Below are 8,520 nucleotides of genomic sequence, written 5' to 3' on the forward strand. Positions count from 1 at the left end.
ACCCTCCCAAACATGAATGATTAAAAAAATATATATTGGCATAGATAGATAAGGCTTCACAATCCTGGAACGACACCGGCTAAACTGTCACTCAAATACCGCCACGCCTGCATCTTTAGCATGCTACACATCTCTACATGTTGAAGCCGCTAAAATATATCCAATTAAAGCCTCCGGTGGCTGGAATCTATCCCACCGAGAGGCGCTAGCCGCTCAAGCGCTAGCAGGCTTCCATGGTGTCATCTCCCCACTTGGGACTTTAAATAACACTGACCTGTTTTGTAAATTGTTGCGTCCACGGAAGATCCATTTTTCTGATGAGGTAGCTCGCTACGTAACACACTTGTGGTAAAAGTGTTTTTTAATGAACAAAATTGCATTCTATAAAATTGGAAAACATAGCGTCATTAATTTAAATAGAACGTAAAGAATTGAGCGCTTTGTGCATCAATATTTATTTCTTCAATCCAGTTGATTAAAATGCGGTAAAATTAGTAAATTTTCATAGAAGATAAAGAATATCTGCCTCCATGTGTTGCTTTAACATTTGCCTTCAATTATCCATTGCTTCTAAAATCCCAACTATTGATGCTAACTCTTAGCATGTCATTTTACGTTTGTTTGTTGGCATTAATCTAAGCAGACTTTCCCAAATCAAAGTAACGTGGTTAAGTGCTCAATGGGTAATTGCCTTTGTTTTATGTTTAGATTTAAAGTGAACTCCAGATGAGAGTGGCATCAAATAGTTTGAATATTTGCCAAACATGAGTCAACAGTAAAAATTGCTCAATCGGCGGCTCATATCGCAAAAAAACTCCAAAGGGCGGGCAGGCTGGCGTTTCGGCGGAGTCAGATGGGGGTCATTTTCCCAGCCATCCGGGGAGGCCGGGACCTGAGACCCCCTCTGAGGGCAGCCCATCTGAGGCCTAATCCCCAGGAAATACAGCCAGGTTTCAGCCGCTATTCCCCCATTCCCGTCCAGCCCACATCCATCCCAACATCCAACTGTCCCGAGAAAAAAACAAAAAAAGAAAAAGCTCCGTAAATTCAAAGCATGTGTCCCGGGCAAGGGCCAATCCGAGGGCTACGTTTCCCAGAGCCCGGCCTGATGAAATTTTATTCTTTGCACGAAAAATTGAGCGAGGGTGGAGGGAAAACATGGAATAAAATAAAGCAAACATTGGAGAGAAGATCAAGGAGGAGAAGAGGGTCAATGCTTGTGGGGGGGGGAGTTTCTTATGAGCGTGATCGTGTCTCTGATCTCCAGATACGATTTTCCCAGGACGGTAATAAAGTGATAACGTTTTCCTGGGAAAAACACTGAATTCTCCATTTGACAGCTCAAGATGTGTAGTGTCCACCCTGGACTGGTCGCCAGTCAATTGAAGGAGTAATCCTCACATAATGGACAATTTAGACTAAATTGTGCATTTTAACAAAATGAGGAGATTCCCTACATTGGAGCCCTGAGGAACACTAGTGTTGATAGTGGACAAAATTAACCCTTTAAAAGCCACGGTAGCCTTTTGGCACACTAACTTTTAGAAAAATTTTAGACATTTGTTTGGAAGTAAAATTCAACTCATCAACTCATTTTAAATATTTGTTTAAAATGTATATGTATTTTTTGTGTTTGTGGTTCTATTAACCAGGATATGCAATGCATTTTTTTCCCCCCCCAATGGCAATTTCTAGATTTCTAGAGGACCTACATTTTTTGGCCTTCAAGGCAACTTTTTAGGATGTGGGAGAAAATGTGGGAGAAGATTCTAACCCAGAACCTTACAACTGCAAGGCAGTGGCAAGGCACTTTAGCACGGTTCATTTTCTCTCATCCATTCTCTGGTGCCTGTGTCCAAGTCTGTGTTTTGGGTAAGATGATTTTGTAGAGAAAATGGGGTGTACCCTGGATTGGTCGCCAGTCAGTTGCAGGACAAACAAATATTTCAGCTTGCGTTCACACCACTGGACAAATTAGAGTCTTAAATCAACCTGATACATGTGATTATAGGCTAATTGGTTTATTTCCCTGTCCACTATCAACACTGGTGTTCCTCAGGGCGCGATTGTAGGGCATCTCCTGTTTATTATTTATGATGTACTGATTAGGCAACTTAATCAAAAACAGCCTAGTCGGCAGTTTTTGTTTTTGTTTTTTTCTGCGATGCTAACAAGGAGCCGGGCCGGCGTCCCTTGAATAATCCTCCATGATCCTCGGCCATTAAAGTGGACTGAAGGAGGACTCTCCAACATGAGGACAGACAGACAGCCACTATCCTTCCCTCCTCCCCCACACTCCTTCATGTCAGCTTCTGCTGCTCTCCGTGACACCCCAAAAGGGTTAAATCCCTCCCCCGGGCCGGCCTCCTCACACTTAGCGCCGGCAACTCGATAGCCGGCCACCTTTTGATGGCCTGATTCCCCAGCTTAGGAGAATAAATTAAAAGCAATCCTCTCCTCCCAGCGCACCGCGGCTGCTGATTTAGGATTTTCATCTGGAATGGGAGCTTTTGAGTCCCTCGCTTGTCTCCTTCCCCCCCTGCCCTCCCTCCTTCCTTCCGCCTCTTTCGGGGGGCGCTGTATATATTTTGATCAAATATGCCCCTAATGGAAGGCCGCTGCGACTGTCAATCAAACAAAGGGTGGATCAAGCCGTCAAATATTCTGTCCTGATCCCGCGTTGTCGGTGTGAAGAGCTTTGAGCTGAGCCCCCCCCATCCAACGTGAATGCTGATGCGTGTGTCAGATCCACCACCAAAAGCGCAAGGCTTCATGATTGCCACTCGTAGATTCAACTGCATCGGCGCCTTGAGATGTGACTGACTTAATGTTTTGAGATAAGAGCTAAGACCTGTTGTTTCGTTTTAACTTGTGAGCCAAAATTTGGGGTGTGACTTAAGGGCAATATCGTGATATCGTGATATTAAAACTGCCACAATATCGTCGTCGTCATGTTCACGATATTTAAAAGCAGCACATCTGTTCAAAATGTCAGGTTGATTTCCATTTGTGCAGTTCTAGCACCCTCTGGTGGCGAGAACTCATTTCATTCATTTGGGATGTTTTGGCCTTCTATGTTTAAAATCCATGTTAATGGTCAGATGAATAATATGTTTGTGAAGCGAGTCAATATGTGTAGGAACTCAATTTGTGCTAGCATTAGCAAGTAAGTGCCTCAATATGAAGTGTTATTAGATATTGTAGGTTGTTTTTATGCATTGGTGTTATGTACAAGAGCACGATATTATGCTCTTTCTTTAAAAAAATAAAAATAATATTGTGACCTTTTTTAAATATCGCCAACCTCCCCACAATATCATGATAATTATCGTGTTGTGAGCTTCATATCGTGATAATATATCGTTACATCCCTAGTGACTTAGCAGATTTTGCATTAAAAACAACCACACAACTGTTAGCTTAATGCTAACAAACAATGCAAAACACCATAGACGGGCTCAAGAAACTAGCATCCAAATTGCGGCGTCGCAACCTTTTAAGCAGCAACTGTTGCCTTGCGGTGTCCCTAATGAAGTGTCCTGTGGGCGCAAGGCGGCCATTTTATGAGAAGACCCACGCCAACTGACGGTCCTTGAACGCATCGGCGCAGCTGTAAATTGCCTTTTATTGGTGTTGGCCGGTCTCAACGGGGGTTATTGTGAGGTTATCCAAGGCCGCGCACACACTGCACACGCGCGGGTTAATCTGAGGGCCAGATCCGACGGGGTCAAGCCCGGCAGATAAACTCCGGCCCTGCAGGTTCCAAGCCTCTCGGCGGATCTGCAAATCATTAAGCTCAAGGTGATTCACGGCGGCTTTGCCCCAGAGGATTGTGGGCCGCGTCCGGGAGGGAAAGCACCCCGATCCCCCTACACCCACCCTCTGTAGTAGCTCAGGAGAGCCACTCAAGGCACCTCTAAAGATAAAAGAGACCTCGGTGGTGACAGGCGGGGATCTCCATGCAAATCATAAAGATCCTCCCCCACGCATTCGAACCCGCCGTCAGGTTTTTTTGTGTGTCAAAATCCAGAAGTGGGAAGAAAACAGAACTTGTCCCTGCTTGAGTTGGAACCTAGACAGTGTTTGAAAACACGCTTAAGTGACGAGCATCAAAGCATGACGACAGTCAAAAAAGAAAACGATTCAAAAAGGATAAACGTGTATTTGCTCAGCTGCTTTGGAAAACTGTATGACAGGGAAGTTACTGAATGGTGGCCTCTTTTCAACTGCATGGGAAGTCAATCAAAAATGTTCTTTCCAATAATATGCTGTATGAGCCCCCACTTGAATAATGGGATATAAGTTAATCAGCTACATCCAACTGTTTTTATCCGTCTTGGGGCGGCCATTTTGTCACTTTGCTGTCACCTGAAAATGACATCACATTGCTGGGCGGGCTCAACTTGCGAACGTCACATGAGCAAACCCAGAAAATAGGCGAGTCTTTAATAATAAAAACAACAGGTGGTGCTTTTAGATTATTGTAATGAACTTTTATGATAGAATTGTGTAAGGATAAAAAAAAAAAAGAAGCCTTTTCTGCCTTCAAGAAAGCATTTGACATCTATGGCAGACTGTTAAAAAAAAATCAAATAAAAGACCACAAATAAATGCCTCATCTCAAATCGATACCGTTTTTTTCCTCTTAGGAAAGCGCCAACTAGGTTGAAATTAAATTATCACAATTAAACGCCTAATCTCAAATAGACACACCCTTTTTTCCCAATTAAAAAAAACAAGTGTTGCCATTATTGTCCTGTCGAAACCAAAAACACATCAGTTAAGCATAATTAAATGCCTCACCTCAAATAGGCACGTCCTTTTTTTTGGGCGCAATATAAAAACAGGTGGTGCCATTTTTGTGCTCTATTTAAACGTGTTGAAAACAAAACAAAAACAAACTTGATCATAATTAAATGCGTCACCTCAAATAGACACCACCTTTATTGGACTCAAGATAAAAACAACGGTTAGGACGGCGTATGAATATTTGACCGTATAAACGTGTATAAGCTAAATTTTTCTCATGATAAATAAATGCCTCACCTCAAATAAATTCCTTCTTTTTTTTACCCTCAGAAAAACAAAGCTTTTAGATTTGAGTTCTTAGAAGAAAAAAAAAATCACAAATCAATTGATAGACCAAAAATGACCTCAACTAAATGCCCCCTCCTGTTTTCTGGAGTGGGTGGGGGCTGCTGACCACCTGTCAGTCCACACCTCCCCAATCGGCCTGCGGCTGTTTTGGATCCCAACCTTCTTAAAGGGGCGCGCAGCTTCAAGCTTTTTGATGTCACCACAGACAGAGGTGACCCCCCCAGCAGCCTCAACGCACCCACCCAAGATGAAGGCTCACCCCAAGGGCGAGCTTTGGTGACTCAAGTCGTCTTTCAAGTCGTCTTCTTTTGTTGGCCACCTTACGTGCAAACGTGGACCTGCTGAATCAGCGTTTCTCACAAAAAATGTCATTAAATCACACTTCCTTGACGCCGATTATTTTGACTTTTCACAAGGATGTGCTTTGGTGAGTCGGGCGGGGGGGCCTTTGAGCCCGACTGACGCCGGCTGACTTCCTCCCAGGCTTAGTGTCACATGACATGAGGCTTTTGAAGCCGTCTCCGTGGCAACAGTGTCGAGGACTCCCGAAAGACGGTTGTACCTTGACTTACAAGTTGAAGTCGGGCACCGAGCTCTCAACTCAATTTATTTTTATTTTTTTGCTCCTTCAAATCAACGAACTGAAATTACATCAATTTGGTGTAAAATTAAAACACAGTTGGTGATACATACATGTTTATGAAATGAATATATATGTCAACTTCCTTGGGATTTATTTCTACAAAAGAGAGACAAACACACACAAACGTGCACACACACAAATTGTGCGTGTTAACGTGCGAGAAGGTGGCAGCGAAAAGCCCAAAATCCTCCTGTAAGCTCCTAATTGCACCGCATTGTCCTCATGGACTTTGAACTCCAAATGGAGGACGGATGACACCGCACGCCCTCACTCTGTATGTTTGTGCGTGTGAGCGACAGGTCCGGGCTGGAGGTCCCGTCTTCCTGAATGTATCAAGGGCGACTGCTTAACTCTTGAAGAGCCAGGCACCCAAAACACACGGCACAAAAGATGGACGTGTGGCCCACATAGGCGTGAAAACCGGGTCAAGATGTCGCCATTGTTTTGCTTTGTTTTTTTAAATCGGTGCTATATGAAAAATTGAATAAAAAAGATTTTAAAAATAGATGTCAAATCACAACTTTTTTTTTTTTTTTTTTTTTTTTTTACTTTATTCTCATGATGATTTACTTTTTTATATTTTTTTTTCCCTTGAAACTTTTTTTAAATTTCAAATTAAATGTTTTCAGTCGGAAAATTATTTGGTTTAAACATTAAAACTGTGCTTCAATATGTGACCATAAAAGTTTAAAAAAATAAAAAAATAAATACTAAAGTTAGCATGCACCGTTAGCATCCCTGAACGCAGCGAGCGAGCGCATCCTCGAACGACGGGGCGCATGCGGCGTAACTGGAGACGAGTCGGCGGTGGAGACAGAGCGGCTGCTACCGCTAATCCTCCCAAAGACAATCAATCGGAAACCCGAGCGCAGCCAGCGTGACGACCTTAACCAACGCCGGCGTTACGCCGCCACGGCAACACAACAAACACATGATGACATATTTATACAAATTAATTCTATTTGTGAAACTTTTTTCCACTTCAAATTATTATTTTACTCGGGTTCACGCCTGTATTGACGATTCTTGCAACTTTTGTTATCATTTTTTTTTTTTAACCGTATTTTTTTATTGTCTCATCAAACCAGGAAATTCGGATGTGTTTGGCGCCGAAGACCAAATAAACGTTGAACGCGACAAAAGTGACGAGCAGCAACAAATGTTGATGAGACCCTCGTGTGACCCTGCGAGGGGGGTCATCATTGCCGATAGATCCCATCTGATCATCCGCAACGCTAAAGGAGGGATGAAAGGAGCAGGTGGTTGCTGACAAATGTCAAACATGCCAACGTGGACGTCATTTATCTTGTCCGACTTTGCTTATTAATGTCGCTGGAAATGAGGAGACCATCATTAGTCTGCAACTCAACCGCAAAGATGGAAAACGAAGAAACTCTTGCTTGACATTGAGAGGCCGAAAAAGGAGATGAATGACACATTAGCATTAGCTTGTTTTGAGGCAAAAACATTTGAAACAAATATATTTAGTACAACTTCTTTTGCACTCAAAACTTAACAGAATGCTAACATTAGCATGCTAATTAGGAGAAAAAAAGAAATGAAATGGAGATACACATTAGCTTGTTTGAAGTCAAAATCATTTGAAACAAATATATTTCGTACAACTTCTTTTGCACTCAAAACTTAACAGAATGCTAACATTAGCATGCTAATTAGGCCAAAAAAAAGAAAAAAATAGAAAGAAAGAAATGGAGATACGCCGGGCGGTGGTCCTGCTTTGACTTTGACCCTCACCAAAAAGTTGCTGAAGGCCTCGGCAGAGGATTGAGTGCTGTTTACGCTATCACACCTTTTATGTGTCCCTCGCTGTATACAAACGAGCGTGCATTTATCTCGGGATGAAAGCACCCGTGGACATTTGACCTTTCGGGAGGGCACTTGTGTGTGTGCGTGTGTTTTGTTACCACTCAGAGGGCGTCAAGATGAACCATCACCACCATCAAACGCGTCTTCTTTTACGCTTCTAATCACTCGGGTCCAGCATAAATGATTTAAGTGGACACTCCATTAAATTTTGGTAATCCAGTCAATGCCAGAGGCGTAGCTTATACCATCACGATACAAGGCAGGCAATTGCCAAAGGGCCAACAGATTTGACACAAACCGCATAGCCTTCAACGTCAGCAGTGCAGCAATGACAGTGTCAAATTCCCTGAGTCAGGTGTTTTGTTTTGTTTTTTTCTTGAAAACAAAAACAAAAAAACAACCATGTATATAGTAAGGCTGATTATTTTTTCTTTTTTTTTGTAGGTGGTCATGAACAGTAGTACAGCTTTTATTAAAAAAAATAATAAAATAAATAACGACCATGCACTAATTTATTTTTAATTAATATATTTATTTATTTATTTATTTACTTATTTATTTATTTAAAAATAATTTATAGTAAGGCTTTTTTTTCTCTCACAAAAAAGACAAAGTATATTAAGGCTATTATTATTAAAAAAAAATGACCATGTTAGGTGTTTTTTTTTTCTTTTTAAATAATGTATACCAGTATGTTTAAAAAAACATAATGATTTAAGGTTTTTTATGGCTTTTTTAATGACCACATGTAGTAAAGCATTTTTAAAAGCATGACCTTGTTATAAGGCATTTATAGAAAAAGAAAATCATGTATACTAAGATGTTTATTATAAAAAAATAAGTAAATGACCATATATAGTAATGCTTTTATTATTTCTTTAAAAAAATGTTACCATGTATATTAAAACATTTATTCAAAGATAGCCATGTATAGTAAAGTATTTTTTTAAGTA

Source organism: Festucalex cinctus, chromosome 18 (genome assembly GCF_051991245.1).
Source record: "Festucalex cinctus isolate MCC-2025b chromosome 18, RoL_Fcin_1.0, whole genome shotgun sequence".
NCBI classification, from domain to species: Eukaryota; Metazoa; Chordata; class Actinopteri; order Syngnathiformes; family Syngnathidae; genus Festucalex; species Festucalex cinctus.